Genomic DNA, 20,887 nt, shown 5'->3' with positions numbered 1-20,887 from the left:
GCCAAACAAATGTCAAGGTGGCCTTCTAGCCTGCCTTACACACTTAGCTACTGCAGCAGCCACGAACTCCAGGCACTGGACATTTCAGAAGAGGCACAGGGTGAAAACTCAAGACCTGTCTTCTGTCAGCTCTAGTAAGAGTGCTGGCCTACTTCTCTTCCATGTGATATATCAGTCCTCCTTTGCAGCAGAAACCCTAGCACCAGCAGTGGGCAAGGAAAATAATATTAACACATGTATTTTCTCTCCCTCAGTGCTTCACCCTGCTCCTGTTAAGTGTTGGCAGAACTGATGGAAGCAATGCTAAAGGCAGTTCACAGAGCTCAGCCAACAGAAATGACCTCAAACTGGACACCAGAAAACCAATACTGGAAATTGCCATCTGTAAGTAGCCCCTCTAATGAATCTGCCCTCTCCAGAGGAACCGTTTGGTGACAGCCAACCACAGACAGAAATGTTTCCGTTGTTTCATCTGGAAGAGTAGAACAAGACTCTACTCCCCATAATTCAAAAATTACCAGAGATGGAAGAGAGTCTGTCCCATTCTTGATACAGGAGTCCTCAATGGATGATAAGGCACCTCAGATGCAAGATAACATTTCCATTACTTCTCACTTATAAGCTCAAGCCAACAGCTTCTGTCTTCCAGGAAACCATGCTGCAGTACATACACCCAGCTCACCAAAAGAGCTTAAGATCTGCAGCAGGCTTCAATAATTGGCAGATTATTCTGCCTTTTGTACTCTGATACTGGGAATAGTTACCAAATGCCATGCCACACTGACAGTGGACTACAGGAAACGTGTCACCCATGAGCAGCCACAGGTAGGCAACAATTTTTTTACTCCTAGAAGGAGCTCAGCATAGTACATTTGTCATAGGTGATTGCAATGATCCATATTTTGCTTTAGGATAGTGGATTTCATGTTTCATATCTGCTACAGCTTGTAGAATGGCTTTTGCTTTCTGAAAAGATATTGGAAAAAATAGTTAATAGATGTTCCAACATTTTACAAGCATTAAAGGCTGGATATTCCATACACTGGAGCAAAGCATTTGATTGACTCTCTTTTCACCCTTGTCTTGCAAAAAGACTTAACAATCACTTAACAATCACTCCTGCTGAACCGAATGACAACAGTAACAGCTAAATGGCAGATGCCATATTCATTTATGTGATGAATTTTTCTATGTAAGATTAATATTTGCAACCCCTTAAAAATCCCTTTACAATTTACAAATTAAAAAATTAAAAAATAGCCACTTCAAATGCAAGACAGTGTTGCTGAGAAATTACTCAGGGGAAAAAGCTGATTATTAGAATAAGAAATCTTGGAAAGATAGCCTGTAACAGAAATAACTAGGGGAGATCAACACAAAAGTATTAACAAAATTTGGTAATATTGCTTGGCCCCATAGTTCACTTCCACAAAAGAGTTTTCAGAGCATATCCATAGATAGAGTGAGATGAAGGCTGATCACCTGGAGATAAAGTATTTCTTACCCTTTTTGATGAAATTAGAATTAGACTTTCAGGCTTTTTTTGTCTCAGAAGGATCTTCCTACTGTGATTAATCTGCACTTTCTCTGAGAAGGTGATTAAAACAATCACACTTCTACAAAAGCCATGAACTAGACTTTCAAAAACCATCAGATTACTTAACAGGTACTAGTCTCACTGAAAGGCAGGGCACACCACCACTTACAAAAATCTCAGGAAATGGCTAATCCTACCCTTTTTGATCTGGGTGCTTACTACTTTGCCATGATTTGAATAGCAACTGGATTGGTCCTGCTAAACTCCAGAAGGTTTTATTACATAATAACACGTTCTTTCCCCTACATGTTTTGTTTGATTGGCAGCAGTTTTCTAATTTAAAGATGATCACAGGATTTCAGAAAGGAAAAAAAAAATCAGTTTATGAAATACCCTGTACACCACTCTCCTTTAAACAATCCACACAGTATTCAAGTAGGGATGAATCACAGGCCCCTTAATGTGGCCAGACACAGGCAATGTGGGGCTCGTGTGAATAATAATCAAGCTCTTTGGCTATAACCTGTGTATCTTTTAAGCTTTCTTTAATACTGTTGTGACTGGTGACCCTGCTAGGATGCTATTACACCAGGATTTAGTTAGGTGTGATTAATTTCACATAACTGGGATTATTCTAAATTAGATCAGCTTGCTCTGAATGAGTCATTTCTTTCTTTCAGTTAGAATATTAAATCATTCTTCCTTTTTAATATTTTGCATAACTCCAGCTGGAAAGGGTAGCACAATGTGCTAAGCAGCAAGAGGCTCATCCTAGCATACTTATCCTGCTTCTATTCATGCTACCACCTGCTGTCCTGAAAAATAAAATTTACAGAAGGAGATATATCTGGAAAAATACAGACTTCAATGTACAGGCAGTTTCCAGGGAATAATTCTTATGAATAGATTGATTTAGGGCATTTAACAATGCATATTGAAACTGCCAGGATCAACAGTATACAGAAGCAATTTAATTTTCTGCTTTTAAGGGTTTGGGAGTTGTTTTCAACCTGGCTAAACATGATGATGATCACCTCTGTGACAGACTAGCTAATTTACCTTCAGTTAACATTATCTCCATGAATCAAGTGTCACAGCATATAATGTCAGCAACATACATGCCATTGCTAGACAGTGAAATAGGAATCAAAATTTGTCTGAATGCATTCTGCAAGCCTACACATTGACCTATAGAATATGGGTTAATCTCCAAACAAGGTTTTGTTGACATCCTAAGTGTTATGAATCAAGAGGGCAGAAAAAGAAAGGTTGTCCAGACATGAAAAATTTACCAGTAAGGCTACCAGTTATCACCTCCTTTAGGCAGTAGGTATGGAAGAGGAATATATATAATTTGTCACACAGAGTCACATCCGACTAATGAGGTGGTCCACAGGCTGGCAAAAGCAGTGGTAAGAATGAGACTGAGGGGAAAGAACAGGAGTGAGAAGAGGTAGAGTCTCATTCTCATAGTCCATGTGGGCAAAAAATGGTTTTATTTCCCCCTTCACGCACCACCTCAGCGCTCAGTTATACCTTGCTTCAGAATAATAGGTTAAAAGTGGATCCAGTTCCAAAATAATTTTAAATAATGTTAAATTATTAAATAACTGAATGCCATAACTAGGTAGAAAAAGGTATGTAGGATTTCACTGTTGGTTACAGAATTTCAGCTTAAGGCTGAAACAACAAAAACCTATCATAGGTAGATGCAATCACCAGAGACCAGCTTTTTCGATAATTTTATCCACTCAGGTGGTGTTATGCTACAGGAAACTTTTATAAGCTCTCACTATCTCTCTCACTATCCATAGGAGAAGTGAGATTTGCAGAAGCAGCTAGATGTTCAGTTGCCATCACTTTCAACTCTTTTGAGATCCTGAAGAAACTTGCATCTTTGCATGCTGGTGCAGCACTTGACAAACCTGGCCTCAAAAACCTTGAGACACAAAAGCAACTTCCTCAGTGTAATCCAAGGATAAAAAAGGCCAAGAAAGTGGGAAAAAAGCAAATTCATTAAAAAAAGCAGGAGTTTTCTGGAACCAATCTGGGCATTAAAGATTGAATTGTGTAAGAAATCCTGGAAATCTTAAATTAACTGAAGTGCAGTGGAACAATCTGATTTTCAAATAGTGTCAGTATCAATAAGCCTTTTGTGCACAATTCATTTTTCACATTACATAAATGTATTTGGGGCCACTGTGGTCTTTGTTTGGTGTGACTGTGAGTGGTTTACAAAGTAAACACTGTGAAATGAATCTAAGTAGTTTTCTCCTAAACATTATGGAGACAAGAAAATAGAGCTGTGAAGCAAGTTTTTGCCATTTAATATTTCACAGCTGTCATTATATTGTACACTGCCCACTGAACTATTTATATAATTTAGATAATTTTTTTCATGGGAAAAAAGAGTTCAGAAAAAAACCAGCCTGTTAAGGAATCAATGGCAGAGAACTTTGGATTTTTTCAAGGAGCGTTTTGGCCATGGCTCCATGCATTGTTCCAGTCCTTTATTTGGTAAATGAAGTATTTAGTTGAAAAAGGTAAAGACATTTTGCCAAAAAAATCCAGTAAATCAGAAAGTCTCATGCCTGAACACAAGTTAGAGGTTTCCCAAATCCTCAAAAGTTAAATCACTTGTGTGTTAAGCACCTCATCCATCTTTGCCTGGTAGTGCAAAGCGTTTTCTAGAAAAGCTGTATTTAACAGCCTTGGACAAGCTTGTGTTTGATCCTGCACACTCCCCAAGACAGAGAGGAGAAGAAAGATAAAGATAGTTCTGCATGCACATGAACTGGATCCCAGGAAAACACACAAAGTTAATATTATCTCTAAATGTTTCTGCATTTCCATACACTCAGTCAAGCAAATTAAATCTCTAATCAGTATTTACAAGCATGCAGCAAAAATGAGAGCCTGTTTGACCGCTCATCAATTCATTTTAATCAAGATAAATTCACTGGATCGTAGGTGGGGAACCATGTCCTTTCTTGTTGCTGAAAAGCAATTCTAATTATCTTTTGGGGGCTACTTAGGGTCTGTGTACAGAAATCCAGCTTTATGACTTTCAGCTTGGACTAATTTACCCAGCAATGGCTTGAAGCATGGACAGAAGGCACACAGAGTAGTTTGATTTGCATTACTCCAACATATATCTTAGTCCCACTGTGGGATTTCAGACACTTTCCTCAACTTCAGAAGATGGTGGAGGGGAAAAAAGAGAAAGGACACTGGCTGGCAGTACCATTTCTGTCTTTAACACACCACCTCCATACAGGGACAAGAGCCGACCCACCCTGCATTTCACCGTGCTGGCAGCAAACCCATCCATTGCCATCAGCTAGGTGTTAGCAAGCCCCAAGGAGCACGGTGGTGCCACAAGCTCAAGGCACCACAGGAGCTGTGGCCACAAGGATGCAGCCAAGTGTTCTGCTGCATACAGGTGCAGTCAGGCACCACAGGCAAGGCCAGGAGAGAGTAGCATGGAGGCTTGGGGGTACTACTCACAGAGATCTCCAGCTGAGGCAAGGCAAATTCAGATTCCAAGTCACATTCAGGCCAGAGAAAGCCTAATATTTTGTTACCAAGCCTGGAGGTCATCATCCCTCTCAAGCTGAATTTGAACAGTTTGGTCAAACTGTCTGCCCTTTGTCGGGAAACACAAGCAAGCTCTGCACATCCTGGGAACCAGCTGCAAGCAAGCCAGCTACCATTCAAAAGACACATAGTCATGTTAATGTAGTCTAACATAAATAAGTCTAAGCTAAAATGACCTCTTGCTATTTAGCTCAAATGCAGCTCCACCGCTTCCCTGGCTGAGCTGGTTTTCAGCCTGAGTTTGCTCAAAGCTGTCTAAGAGGATCCTGTAAGGATGATGCCAGGAAATGAGTGTTACAGAGCTCCCTTGAAATCTTCTTCCCAGTTCTGAAGGTATTGAGGCCACAGATGAGGCAAGTGTGTAATTCCTCCTTACTAGATCTCTAGAAAAGTTTTCCTAGGGTTTGAGGTTTCCCATTTCTCCCATACCCAGAACAAACGAGTGGCTGCAGTCCCAGGTGTAAGATCGGTGAAGACTGGTTTCAGGAAAGACCCCCTTCCTTATGTTAGAAAGGACAGAATAACAACAGCAGTTGACAGCAGGCATGTCCGCCATGCAAGTGTTTGTGACGCCTCTGGAATGCAATATGGCACAGCCCACAGACTCTGTCATCAATTGACATTCAAACACCTGACAACGGAGAGCAGTAAAATGTTATTGAGGGGGAAGCTCAGGTACAAAGAAATATGATTTGCTAAAGGTTATTCTGTAAACAAAACCAAGCATGGGACTTAGGCATTAGACCAGTGTTTTTTCAACTAGACTATAACTCCCCCCTACGGGAAATCTATTGCATAGGTTCCTTTTCTTCCCATCAGCTTTTGCCTAATGTAAAGTCTGTGCCACTAGATGATACGTGCACCCTGACATGGGGCCATCGGGTGTTCGCGTGAGTTTCACATCGAAACAGCTCCTTGTACTCATAACACCACGCAGCCAAGTGACTTGTCCCATATAGCTGCACTGAGGAGGCCAAGCCAGGCTGGATCATGCTGGGAAGGAGGTCTGGACAAGATGGAGAGAAGGGGAGGAAAGACCCAGGGAAAGAGGGCTGTGTGCCGCCTCCTGGACAGGGAGGAGTGCTGTTCTGCCTTTTGTGAGCTGCTAGGTCATAGCAGATGAGCCTTGGGGAAAGCTGCTAGTCCCACACCCAAATATCTTATTCCTTGGATATGAGGGTTTGGCAGAGGACAGGCAAGCCCACACATTCCCATGCAGTGCTGTGACAGGTCTGTGTGTCTCTAACAAGCTGAGAGCAAAGCAGGAGCACTAGAAGAGCCTTTCCAAAGGAGCTTTGTGCTGGTGACTTTGATGTGCAGATGCACTGGACAGCCCTCCAGCCCCACTGTTTAGAAACAAGTGGATGTTTTGCATAGGACGACTCATAGGAACAGTCTCCTGTAGCCCCGCAGCAACTCAGTGTAACCTCATCCCAGGAAGGGCTTGAAATAACTGCACAGAAAGAAATTGATTGCTCTTTTTAAACACCTAAAAAACTGTGGAGAACAAGAAGAGTTATTTAAGTTGCAAAATTCAGCTGGGCCAAAACCAGATGTCAGGAATAGTTTTAGTTTAAGAATAAGGAAAAGTCAACATTTTTACAAAATCTTGTCTATGCTGTGCCAGCATATTAAACACAAGATGCAGTTCTGATTTCTCTCAGTTTAAAAACAACTGAGCCAAACTGGAAAAGGTGCAGAGAAGGATAGCTAATGGTACCAAGTTTTCTCATATCCAAAACTCTTCAGCTTGGAAAGGCATGACTAAAGGGAAGAGAGAATAGAAATCTAAAAGAAGAATGCTGAGTGACGGAAGATGAAGTGAGCATGGTTGTTTCTTAAAAAAAAAATAAATAAAAGCAGCAAACACTAAACAGAATGAAAAACAGGGCACAACATGAAACCAGCAGTTATCAGGTTAAAAAAAGCAGCGAGATCTTCCTCCACTTAGCATAGTTATGTGTGTTCCAAAAGTGACCAGAGCAATAGGGAAATTAAAAACTGACAATACATAAATATACTACCTAATGTGTTTATTGCTGCAGTGGAAACCTCAGCTGAGGAAGTACCAGTCTATACTTGCCCCATGTTAACATGCTTTCCTAAGCTGTTCTCAGATATGCCTAATAAACTGGATGGCTTTTCAGTCTCATGCGCTATGGCCAACCTCTGCTTCTTATAAAACTTCTCAGAGTGAGATTCCTGAATTACGTCCCAAGAAAAGCAGAGGATGCAAAGCCTTCAAAAGTAGAGACAGATTAGTTCCTCTAAGGGATTGCATGGTGTAGCAGATACAGTATCACAGAGATGATGCAATGTCAAGATCATTAAGTCCCCTTTGCTTCTAGTCCTGTGCTCCTATATCTTCAGATTTACTCTGTCATTTGAATCACAGGTATGTTGCTCATTTGCCTGTATTTGTGAGTACTGCAACACCCAACTACAGTTATATTATTTATATAGCTTGCCCTTTTTCTGAAGAATTTCCCTGATTATATTTTCTGTTTTCAAGCTGTCAAAAGCATAAAATATTAAAATCATAACTTTGAGAACACAATGTTCAGTTTTCTAGGTTATCGTTAAGTCCATTGTGTTGAAATATAAAATGCCTCAACAAAAAAAATTAATAACTTGATCCAGATCAGAAAAGAGAGATGGTCGTTAGTAAACATCATGCCTTCTCATTCACAACTCCGGCAAGATGCCAAATCCTACTCATTCAGGTTTTCAGTCTTTGCTAACTCCAGGTTCCAGGCTGACAAGACTTGACAAGCTTCAGAAATTGTCCTCCCATGAATTTTATCCACAGAAAAGTATAAATCATCCCAAACAAGTAATTATAAATTCTCCTTCTTATAAGAGTCACTCAATGCACCAAAAAAAAAAAAAAAAAAGCCTTAAGACACAACTACATTCAACAGGAAGATGTCCCTTCTGTGTTAGTCCCAGCCTAAGTGACATCAGCTGCCTCTTCAGTCTGAGAACTTGGCATGCCAAACGGGGAAATAGTGTATGACAGATGACATCTGTGGTGGTGCCATTGCTGTGAAAATGGCTTTTGACCTGCTAGTGAAAAACAGACCAGTAAGATATAATCACGAGACAGTTAGGCCTGAGGAAGACAGAAGGAAATCAGGGTGCCTGCAGTAACCTTTTCTCTAGTGCAGGCTCCAGCTGCCCTGCTGTCTGGTGTACAGTCCAAGGCCCAAGCAGAGTGCAAGTCCTCTGCCAGAGGACCCCGTTATTAGTTATATTCAAAGATGGCAGAAACCTGCCTCACCTTGCGCTGGTGGGAGATGGAGGGATGGAGACAGAAAAGAGGGGGAGCAGGAAGTGTGGACATGGAAGTACCATTTTCAATTATCACTGGTGAATGCAAAAGGAAAGTAAATTCAGTTATTAAAACATGATTGCTTGCCTGTTGCTTTAGATCACACTGGTTTATATCAGTCCTCATTTATTTATTCTTATCTTTTTGCCTTTGGTAAAGTATCATTGAGAACCTTTTCTTATCATTTCCATGCAAATCCAAAAAATGTATTTTCCAGAAGCCTTTATTATGTGGGCTTTTTTAATCCAGAGACAACATACGTACCATGGCACTCAGCATTTAATATTTGATAACATTAGAAACCTTCAGAGAACAATCTGTCAGATTTTGAATTTCATTTGAGAAGGGCATATCCATCTTTTCTTAGCTTTACAAAACTCCACTAACTCTAACATGTTAGCAACCACAGAAGCACCTGACAAAATGACAAAAGGTCATGTAGGAATTAGGGCTTCTCTCCCTTAAAATGGTGGCAGGATCAATAGCCCAACTGAAGTGTATCTACACCAACGCACGCAGCATGGGCAGCAAACAGGAGGAGCTGGAAGCCACTGCACAGCACGAAAAAACTATGACATAGTTGCCATGATGGAAACACTGTGGGATGACTCATACAACTTGTGCTGGTGACTTTGGTGTCTCCAAGCAATCATGCTGTGTGGATGCACTGGGCAGCCCTCCAACCCCACGGTTTAGAAACAAGTGTTATTCCAGAAATAGTGATTATTACCTTGTATAATTGCCTACAGTACGCAATCTGTCCTTATAGCTTAGTATGTTTTCAGTAAATGGTTTGAGCAACTACAGCTATCTAACAGTGAGTATTCTTCCCAAGACTAAGATTTCAAAGATTTCAGTATATGCTACCTTTTTATTACAGTTCATTCCTAATTTTTAATATCAGACTGATTTCTTTCTCACTTCAAGTTTTTACATAGAGCTGTAGTTAACACATAGTGATAGATAGGACCGATCAATTCTAACAATGTTTTCCAACCAGCCTTGGAAATGTCATCCTATTTGTTTCATGGTGAATTTGTTAAATGAAAAAAATAACACTTAGAAAGAACATCCAGTCTGAATGAAATTCACACTGTAACTATAACTCATGTGGGTATGCTCCAGGTACACACATGACTTTCAAGTGCCATTTAACCATTGCAACATTGGCTTATCTTTCAAGCAAACCCAAGAATATTCAGGCACCTTTTTGGGTAAAATCAGTAGCAGTGGCAAATTTACGCACAAGTTTCAAGTGCTTCTCAAAACTCTACATAAGTTACCATCCTGTAATTGTGGGGTTTGGTGAGATGAAAAGAATTGGCAGGCACTCAAGCTTAAAAACAACCCCATAGCATTTCCATTTTATGGGTCAGAAAGCTTTGTCAATGTTTGTTCGCAGGCCATTCAAGACAACTTTGTTTTCAACTTTCAAGACATAATTCAAGAAGCCATTTCTTTGGTGGAAAACCTGGCATAAGAAGTTATTGATTTTGCCTCCCATGACCTGCTTGCACAGTTTACCTTCCTCCCATTTGAACCAGTGCAATGGCTTGTGGATTCACAGTATAAACCCTACCACTGAAATGATGCACTACAGAAATAACCCACCACCTGCTAGACAGCGAGCTAAAGCACAGAGATTTAAATTACTAGACAGGAACCTGCCTTCTTTGCTGATGCCATTACCTTGTGAAATTACACTCTCATGTCCTTTACTTGAGGGGTTTGTAGCCTGCACCTTTCAAGGCACACAGACATTTAGAAGGTTCATAGCTTAAATTTGTTTTTATTCAAGTTAGCTTGGCCTCAACCTAATAATTTTGTTAAAGGTTAGGACCAAGATCTTAAACCTGCATCAGAACCTGGCCAGGACATCATGCAGGACTGTGAATATAGCAGCAATATATTCTTGGAAGACTGTGTTGAAAGAGGCACTTTTGTTTGGTACCAGTAGACAACAGGCACCATTCTCATGTAGAGATCCAGTAATGCAACTAAAGGTGACAGATGCATGGATGGTCGCTGCCAGCCCCAAACAATGAGGATTCTTACAGAGCAGAAGGTACAGGAAAGATCAGGCTATTTGAGCATCTGTGGCTAGCAATAAATTCAAAGGAATTCAAGGAATCTTGCAATTACAATCACCAGTTTCAGTCAGCAATGGGAAATGAGAAAAAAGGGCAAGAGCTTCTGTGCATTTGTCAATAGATGCACAGCAAACCCCTTGAGCTTCTAACCTCAATATTTGTATATGTGCAGGTTCCATTTCTGCCAGGAAACTGGGAAAACTTGGGGTTTAGGTATGAAGTCTTTTTCTCCCCCATGATCTTTCCTTCCACATTTCAAAATATTATTTTTACTTAGAAAAGGCAGCTCAGAATAAATTAGAGAATAAAATTCTTGTCTCCAGAGATAATCACTCCCACTTCACCACCACCAGCAGCAATTGAATGAAAACAGCAAGTGCTAGGCATGCCTTACAGCCACCACATAGGCTGGGGGGACTGCACCAATCCTGAAAGTACCAGTAGTCAAATCCTTGAGGCAATATCCCTTCCTTCTCTAACTTTTCAAACTTTTGAAACTAGCTAACAAAAATAAATTGGTAATAGTGATTTTGGCAGGCATTCCTGGGTTTGCTTTTAGTGGAAATTATTTCCCCAGAAGACAGGTTTCTTCTTCTAACAGGTGCGCAATGCTTGGTTATATGATCCCAACAGCAACTGGCTGCTTATTATTATTATTCTGTCCTTCACTGGAAGACTTCCACAGTGCCCTCACATTTTTTCAGGTATATGTTATCTAATCTTGTTCCCCTTAAAACTGGTTATAGGTATACATACATAGCACACATTTCTTAGAAATGTTAAGGACATTATGCATTCAGAGCATATTTAAACTGGTTTAACTTGGGGAAGAAAGTTGCAATCAACAATATTTCTCTGTGTTTCATATTCATATTGAATTCAAAACAGATAAATCTGACTATAGGCACAAAGAATATCAACCTTTAATTTCAGCATCTCTATCCTGATTGACACATGTTTTTACAAAGAAGTAATTTAAAGGATGTCCTTGAAAACTGTTTGCCTGCCCCCAGTTGCATTTTTATTCATCCTTTCAAGTAAGAATGAAAATACCCCTAGAATCATATCATCATTTAGGCTGGAAAAAAACTTGAAGATCATCGAGTTCAAATGTTATTAAGCACTGAATATTTTCTTATTTAAAAATACAAGAGTAAAATCCTGTAAATACAAACATTTGTAAAAAAAAATAAATTTAAATGTACAAAATTACCACACACACACAAAAATACAAATTCAAGCTTAAATATATTCTGTTTATATACACACACACAGATGGGATACACAAAAATTACTACATCTAAAAGGAAAATTACTAGGAATATCAAATGACAGGTAGGAAGTATCAGGATTATGTCTGCTTGTGAAATCTTAATTTGCCTCCATGTTGCATTGAATAAACTTATTAGACATCAAAAGAAATGCCATAAAAATAAAAAGTGTTGACCATGGTACAATGCTTTTGAGAAAAAAAGAGGACTTACCACCACCAGGAGAGACGAAGACTGAGAACAGAGAAGTGAAAGAGGACAGTACCACAGATTAGCATTATCATGCATTCTGGAAGCGTCAATTCCTCACATTTTCACTTGTCAGCACAGTCTATCATGGCAGAAGCAGGAACACCCTTACAGCATTACATCTTCATAATTGTAGCCAAAGTTTCCAATTTTCTCCTAGTTTATTGAATCAAATAAGTTTTGAACTATTAGGCAGAAATAGTTACAAGTACAAAGGCAGTTTTGAAAGGCTACCTTTTTAAAAAGATGTATTTTCCATGGCCCTAGCAGCTAAAACAGTGGAAGGAAGAAAGCTGAAGAGTAATACAGAAACACCTATTAAAAAAAAAATCTCATTAAAAGCAGGTCTCAGGTCATCACATGACTATACTTAAAAAAAAATCCAGAAGACATTTAAAATAGGAATTTGCTACTTTTAGGGAGTATGTATCAGGGAAATTGCAGTCTGAGAAACAGTTTCTTTCGGGGGGGGAAGTCTAGTGAAGCTGAAAAAAGGGAAAGGCCCACAGAACCATTTATATGATGGAGAGGAGCAAGGCCCTGGGACTCAAACTTTGTACCACCGGTCTGTGCTGCTCTGTACTGCTGGTCAGAGGTAAAACGTTGGTTGTGAAAGAACAGCTCCTGAAATAAAGCATGGAAGTTTCTCAAGGCAGGCTGCTCCAGAAAAAGCTTTGAAATTCTTGAAATGAACTGCTAGGGTTTTGCTCTTTTCTCCAAATATTGCAGAAATTTCCATTTTACTCTCAAGAGAAAACAGAGGTAATATGAAGACTTAAAAGTAGCGTTCCCTGACTTTTGAGGATTTAACAACACATAATCATTTTTTATTTTCTTCCCCAGTATGAATAATCTGTTATGAACCTGACATATCACGTATTTTATTTCTTCATGTAAAATTAGTCTGCTATATGGTCTACACAGAAATCTCTCCTTTTTGCAGGCTGCACCTTCACTTATTTTTCAACAAGATAATTTTTTATCCATAACTGACTTAAGGATACAACAATCACATAAGTTATCTATAACTCATGTAACATACAAATTCACTTCGTCCGTCCCAATTTAATTTTATATCCACTATAACTTTATAATTTATTTTCCCAAGAAATAACTGTTTATACCAAAACAGGTAAATTTATGACATACAAGAAAGTAGTAGCTGTCAAGATAGTTTAATACTTTCACAATTAAATTATCGAACTGTGAGTTAGAAGAAAAGTTTGAAAAATTTCATCTCAGTAAATTGTTGGATCTACCTAATGTATTAGCACTATAATAAGATTCATTAGTTTTTTGGCAACATTATTGCATTTTTCAGAAATTATTAGTGTGTGCTAGGTTAAAAGGTTGCATCCTAGTTACCTTTGCTTTGACCCAGAATATTCAGGCTGCTTCTCCTGAGTTTTGCGCAGACTAAAAGCACTTACAAACACAGTGGTGGGTTGCTCTGGGAAATGCCTGTGACTGCAAGGGGGAAGAGAAAGTCTCAGACAGATGCTCCTTAATTCACCCTGGTTTATGTTCTTCTGTTCTGGAAACAGAGGAGTTTTTCTGGGAATTTATGTCTGATGATTGATGCCGGGGATTTCTCTCTGATATCACTAGCTAAGGCACAACAGGCAGGCCCATATGCAGAGAGCCTCACAGATGCCACAGCAATTGCTCAGAGATGCTCTTCTCTCACATTTCATTGGCAAAGACTGCTGGATCCTGACACAGGTTGGAAGAGAACAGACAAGGTCCCCACCTTCCCAGAGAGGCACGCCTCACACACTGCCTACATAGGTAGTTACAGTGCAGCTGCACAAACGTTAGCCATGGAAAGCATGTGCAAACTTGAAGTATCTGGAAAGTCAGACCCCAAAGTTTCATAAAGCTTTCACACTTATCAAATTAATAAATAATAGTTTTTCCTGCATCTCCAAAAATCAATTTCATATAAATGGGGGGGAGAACACAGACAAAACCAAACCAGTAAAAACCACATAGAAAAAAAAAAAAAGTAGAAAAACATACCAGTGTCTCCATTAAGCTGCATTGTACCATCTACTTATCCATAACCAAATAAATAGCTATGAAGAAGTTCACAACTTAATACGTTGCCAAAAAAAATAACGCCCAATTACAAACTGTGTGGTTTCTTGTGAGAGCTTCCAGTTTCCTTTTCCTTGAACTTGTTTCATTTCAAGAGCAGTTCCTTTACTTTACTCCAACAGAGGTATGTGACAGAAAAAGGCATCTCTGAGTATATCTGCTCCTCATCAGGCCTATCTAGCTGGACTTAAGTCATTTAACTTTCATATTCATCCCTCAGAGAAACACCAACTCTCTCTAACAATGCACTAATACTTGCATTGGAGAGCAGAGTTTTTCCTAGACCTGAAATGTCACTGGGCTTTTTAGGAAGTCAAGTTCACTTCTCAGAATGTTACTCTAGAACAGCTACGACAATTCCCTTTCTGATTAATTTCCTTCTTTAATTCTGCACAGCAACAGGTTATAAAGTCATCTTAAAAGCTGTTGGTGAGATCACAGTGATCTAACTCATCCAGCTTACAGGAAGATTGCTGAGCTCAGACGCCTGCCCTCTGGGGCACCTGTTAGTGAGAACTATTCCCAGACAGCAGTGTGACCACCCATGCTTTTGACAGCATTTATTTCTGGTCCTGTACGTGAAGAGGGCACTGCTTGTATTTTAATACTTCAAGTCAGGGAACGTGGGGTAAAGGACAGCAGAGTAAATACTGTTCACCATTGCAACAAACTGGGTACCTACTGACTCCTGCAGTGATGCTCATGTACTTCAATGTGCTCACTGCTTTCAGGAAAGACTCCTTTTCCCTGAAAAATGCTTTTATTTTAAAACTGAGTTCCATTCATCTTGACCTAGATGCTGTCCTCCCTAGTGCTGAGGTGAAGAATTACTGCTTTAATTTCTGTCTGAAATTTGTAGCTGCTGATAGACTCTTTTAAAGGTAGAATTCATCAGATATTTCTCAAAACTTCAGTCACAAGAAGGTACAATAATTTCTGATCTATTACAAGAATATCTTCCCATGACAATCTAGTGCCTGTTTTTCTTAAAATAAAAGACAAATTCATAAGTCTACCCTGCTTTAAATTTAAAATCACCTCTGAATAATTGAAGTTAAGTCATCAATAGTGTTAGGAAATATTTTAAATTTCTGGAAATACTTCTAATTTTTTCAAAATTTCTCATTACTGAGCATTACTACAAAAGTCTGTCTCAATACAACCCTCTAACAGTAACAGCTTTGATGAGAACTTCATGCTATCACCCACAATTCAAACCAGCCTATAAAAAGAAGTGATGCCTTTCCAATAGGCACACTGGAAGATTATCATGGCATTCAGCTGGCCACTCATTCTGAAAGGGCAGGTGTTATTTTCTTTCAGGAAGAATTGAGAAAAGTTGAACCACATTAAGCTGTGAAAACATTCTACCTTTTCAGTTCTTAAAGCATTATTCTCAAAGCAACGCTTTTGCTTTGCCCCGTTTAGTGCAACAGAGGACTTCCTTGGCTTAGAGAGCTCAGGGCAGTACCAGGGTCCAGGCAGCAACACTACCTGGAGAGGATTCCTTTTCCAGCTCAGAGAGCCTTCAATACCCAGACCTCACCTTTTCTTTGACATTTTTTATTCAGCACCATATTGGCTTTTATAGATGCTACTTAGAGGCACCTAACATTCCTCACATATTGCAAATAAGCTGGTGTATTAACTTCAGGCTGTGAATCCCACAGCATTGGGGGGCACCTAAGAGTTTGGAGCCGGCTGAGCAGACGTCGACTTTTGAAGACATCATCCTACATCCTACTGAGAGTAGCAGATGAGTTATACATCATCGGATGAGCTCAGAATGAGTAAGGGTAACTATGTGGCCTCCACTGAGAATAAATCTGTTCTGAATTAGGGAGATAATGTTGCCTACAGAAACACACCAAGAGAACACTTCTGAACAGACGTGCAGATCCTCAAATGCTTGATATTCCAGCTGCATTGTCAGGAACTGAAGCTTTAAACACCTACTGGGAGTGACTGCAATTGAGGAAGAGGTTTATAAGGATGAGCTATATAGAAGGTTTTGGCAATATTTTATACTGGCAGCTAAAGCCTTCACAGAAATATTTGGCACAGATGTCCCACTTTGGAGTCTAACCCAATGGAAATTAACTGCAGAGTAAAAGCTCACTTCTGACCTCTCAAAGCCCAGCCTGAGCACAAGGACATCTAACTTCTACTGTTTAACAAACTCAGAGGCTAACACACATTTTCTTCTTCACCCGTTTAGAGAACTTTCAGCAGAACTGCTGTGCACAGTCTCTTTGACCCAGAGAGGTAATGGTGACCATTCACTTCAATGCCTTTCCATTGCTGTAGCTTCTCCTGAGTCGCTTCCTGCTTCTTTCCTTTGTGCTATTAGGACCACAGCTCCTTATCCTGTGGAATTAAAAAGAGGGAAGACTTGTTCTGTTGATACACACCTTTCATACAAAAGTCAAATAAAATTACTCTTAAGTGAAAGTGCTATATTCAGACAATTCTGATTGACTTATGACACTAGCGGATGCTCACTTCTACCAAGCAGAGGTTCATTCCACCTGCACTCTAGTTAACGGGGGTAAGGCTCTTCTCAGTGTAAGTATGAAAAGAAAATCTATCTCTTGCTTAAATTAGATTCTGTTGAAGTCTTACTGTACTGTGTCACTGTATGGGAAGCTCTATCCCAAATACTTTGTTTTAATATTTGACACAGCAGAAACTATCTGAAACTATTTGACACAGGAAACAATCATCATATGCAAATCTCATCAGAATAGAGCAAATATAATAGCTCTAATAAGCTTATGTAATATGACTTGTCAAATCAAGATTTATTCTGTTTATCTGGCATGACTATAAACACATCCTTACAAACTATCAGAAATACAAAATTGCTTTGGTCTCAGATGGCTGCAGTCAAAACTCCATCTGTATTTAATAACATACACATCAGTAAAACCAGGGACAAGACCTGGTTTAGCTTGTCAGGCTTGCACTAGATGCAACACTTGGCAAGTTGTGTATTGAATTGGTTCTAACTGCTCCACTGCTGTTGCCTGCAAAGGCAATATAAAAACTCTCTGAAGTTACACAAACATCTGATATATAATTCTCACCAAAAGAAACACATCCCAGTAATCCATTTTGTTTGCATACTACCTATTGGCTTCAGCTTCCAGGGGCATCACAAACAAGATAAAAAGTTCATATGAAGTTCAGTCATGAGCATTCTTTAATGCTATGAGTTCAATATAATGCTTAGTTTTGTTTTGTTTGTTTTTTCCAGAGAAGTTAAAAAAAGCATGTTAACACTTTTAGTCCCCATTGGTTCTTAGCCTATTTTATTTATATGCATGTTAACAAATACTTTATAAATTTTTGTTATCTCAGGATAACATGAAGGGAAAAAAAAGTTCACATGTATCTGAACATTCCTAAACTGTAAAAATCCTGGGATTCATCCCTTCTCTACTAATCGCTTCAGTCTTGTGCATATATTTCTTCTTTCCAATTTTGTCCTTCTCATCTAATTAGTAAGACAGGGATTCACCCTTACTCTTACTTCCAACTACAAGTTTCCAGAAAATGCAGTTGATGTTACTGCCACACGTGCCACAGGCTATAAAAGCATCCCTTTGTCTCTTGACACCAATTATGGGAAAAATAACATACTAGAAAAAGTCCAAGATTCCTTCAAAGACAGCTTCCTATCTGGTCAAATATTGTTTTGCAATTAGTTTCAAGGTGTTGAATGATATATTAGTTTTTAATAGCATTTTCATCCTCAGAATTTCCAGGAACTTTTAAAAGCTCTGAGGATGCTTCTGCAACAGCAATGCTGTATTACTTGTAACCTCTGAAAGAGGATAGTTACTTTGAGCTGCCCAGGCTGTGCCTGGTAGGTGAAAGCAATATAAATTTGAAATAGATGTAAAATTTCCAATTGTATTAAGTAGGATGGGAGCCTAATAAAGCTTTCAAACACATATGAAGTTTAATTATTGACATAGTTGGCCTTTTTCTACATGATGTTTCATGAAAGTAGAATTATGAGATGAAGTACCAAACATATATAAAATTAGTCTTACAGATTATGAACATGGCATGTAGCATTAAGTAGTGAAGATACTCCGTTCACAGTATCAGTGTAGAAACTGTTGTATATCAACAATGATTAATTTGTTTTGGAGCAAGTGATATATTATAAACTGTAGCATTGAATTTGCTGGTTTGCCCAGATTTCTGGGTGAAGAAAAAAGATGTAATCTCTTTTCAAAAGTTTCACCTTCCTCAGTGGATATACAACTTAAGTTTACAACTTAACCATATGCTATCCATTGTAATATCACTTGATCTCCATCTCAGCTACATCAGGGAAATGTCCTTTATCTAGGTTAGCACGCTGGCGTGTCCACTAGGATATTAAAAGCATCAGACTGATCTTGTCACAGGGTCAGTATCTGCAATATCCTTATAGAGCAAATAATAGAAATACATCACAAATAAAAGGTGAAAAACAAGGGTCATAAACAGTGCACCTTTTTACAATCGCAAAAATAAATCATGTCCAGCTTGAACTGGCTTCAAGGAACAATCTCTGGTACAGGTGTAGGAGTGCCACAGCTGTCCAGTCCTATTTCACCCTGCAGAACATCACATTGTCCAAACCTGTTAAACCACTGATCACGTACCAGCATCGGTACCAACAACATTAATGGCTTCTCCTCACCCTTAATCCCCTCCTACCGGTCTCTCTGGTATCTTGCAGATGTCCTCTGGGATTATTGCATAGATTCTTCTGAGTCTTTTTTGTACACATTACTGTAAGCACCCTGAGACACATTTAAAAGGCCTTGATCAGACACAGACCTAACGATAGTGAATGTTTTTCCACCATTATTATAACTCAAATACACCTGTATTTTTCCAGCTACCTTCTCAATGCTTAAAAGTCTTCAGGGGGAGCGGGGAAAGAGATAGTAGCTAGAATAGGAGACCACTATGGAGATCAAGAAAGGAGAACAAGAACAAAAGGAAAGAGAGATGAAAGGGTTAAGAGCAGCAAAGAAAATAAAATCATAGAATTGTTTAGATTGGAAAAGACCTTTAAGATCATCAAGTCCAACCATTAAACCAGCACTACGAAGCCCACCACTAAACCATGTGCCCAAGTGCCACATCTGCACATCTTTTAAATACCTCCAAGGGTGGTGACTGAACCACCTTCCCAGGCAGCCTGTTGTAATGCTTGACCACCCTTTCAGGGAAGAAATTTTTCCTAATATCCAATTTAAACCTCCCTTGGCACAACTTGAGGCCATTTCCTCTTTTCCTGTCACTTGTTACTAGGGAGAAGAGGTGGACACCCACCCCACTACCTTTCAGTTAGTTGCAGAGAGCGATAGGGTCTCCCCTGAGCCACCTTTTCTCCAGGCTAAACAACCTCAATTCCCTCAGCTGCTCCTCATAAGATTTGTGCTCTAGACCTTTCACCAGCTTTGTTGCTCTTCTTTGGACGCAGAGAAAAGGACCAAAAGAAAAGGAAATGGGAACAAATATTTACTCTTAATCATTCACCTCTGTTACACAAAAAACTATTTTAAGTTTCCATCAAATTAAAAAATACAGGGGGGGGAAACACCCTTGTTCCTTAAATTGAAAGACTAAGAAGTTAACTTCATTTAAAAGTTTTTAAGAGGGAATACTAGCTCTACTCTGGGAAGTCATTATTCTTAAAGCTTAGAATTACATCTTATTTATGGGTATTCAATACAGTCCACATGCTATTTCAAGTTCTTAGTTCTTTTAAAAATTCAACTACAGTTATTCATCATACCATAAAGGAGATGTACAGAATTATCAGGGTATGGAAAAGAATTAACAGCTGGTAAAAATAATTAGATCAAGCATCAAGTGCAACTTCAGAAAATCTCATGGGAACATTCATTTCTAATTGCTTTCCTCTGCTAATCGCCACCTGGATTGTACAGCTTGCACTCATTAGTAAGCAGCATTTCTACCTTATCACGGCACAGGATAGAGGGTGGGGGGTGGTGCAGTTGAATGAGCAACACAATGCTGAGTCCTGAAAGTTGTCAGCAGGTCTAGGTGAGGTGTGGACTGCTCCTTTCACAGCAATTATCAAAGTCAAGTGGCTTATAGTGCTCAGCCACCACACCAGGACAGGGGACGGCTCCCACATGGTGTGGCACAACCACCACCCTCCACAGAGATCATAGGGTCAGAGGCTGCGTGGGTGGGTTCCAGGCTACGGGAAAGTGTCCCTGGGGAAAGATGAGCATTCACCATAAGTGCACTGTCAGCCTTTGGAAAAGGTTTTTTTCATCTTGTCTGTTCTAGTCATATCCTCTCACAAAGTCAAAGGGAAAAAATTCCACTTTAGTTTCCCTCTGGCTCCCCTTCACAAAGCCCAGAGAGTTTAGTCAGTCTAACGTGCCATAGCTATCAGGAGGCATCTGTTTCACAGACAGGCAACAAGACAATTATTCCCAAGACAGTAGTAATAGCAGGGAAGTGGATGACTGACATAAGCCCTGACAGCCCCAGATGCTCCCCAGACATCAGAGAAAGGTGGAAATCTGTGAGATACCTGCAGGGCAAAGTCATTTCCATCTCCAACTCAAAGATGCTCAAATATGAGCATACACATGGAAGCAAAAATGTCAGACAAAGACCAGAAAAAGTATCCTTTGTGCCACATCAAAGGCCCATAGGAGTCTTGTGT

At 39.5% G+C, this 20,887-nt stretch overlaps 1 long non-coding RNA gene across 1 annotated transcript; it reads right to left on the bottom strand.

The window, feature by feature from the left end:
* Positions 1-869: 869 nt before the first annotated feature.
* LOC129783708 (uncharacterized) lies at positions 870-18,967 on the bottom strand. Its single transcript, XR_008745541.1, has 3 exons — positions 18,681-18,967; positions 16,383-16,539; positions 870-966 (listed from the first exon to the last, which is right to left on the bottom strand). It is a non-coding gene; the product is annotated as an uncharacterized LOC129783708 (long non-coding RNA).
* Positions 18,968-20,887: the final 1,920 nt, after the last annotated feature.

The sequence above is a fragment of the Falco peregrinus genome, chromosome 2, assembly GCF_023634155.1.
Source record: "Falco peregrinus isolate bFalPer1 chromosome 2, bFalPer1.pri, whole genome shotgun sequence".
Lineage (NCBI taxonomy): Eukaryota > Metazoa > Chordata > Aves > Falconiformes > Falconidae > Falco > Falco peregrinus.
Note: the sequence above shows the minus strand (reverse complement) of the source record. Positions and strands in the feature narration are given on the sequence as shown.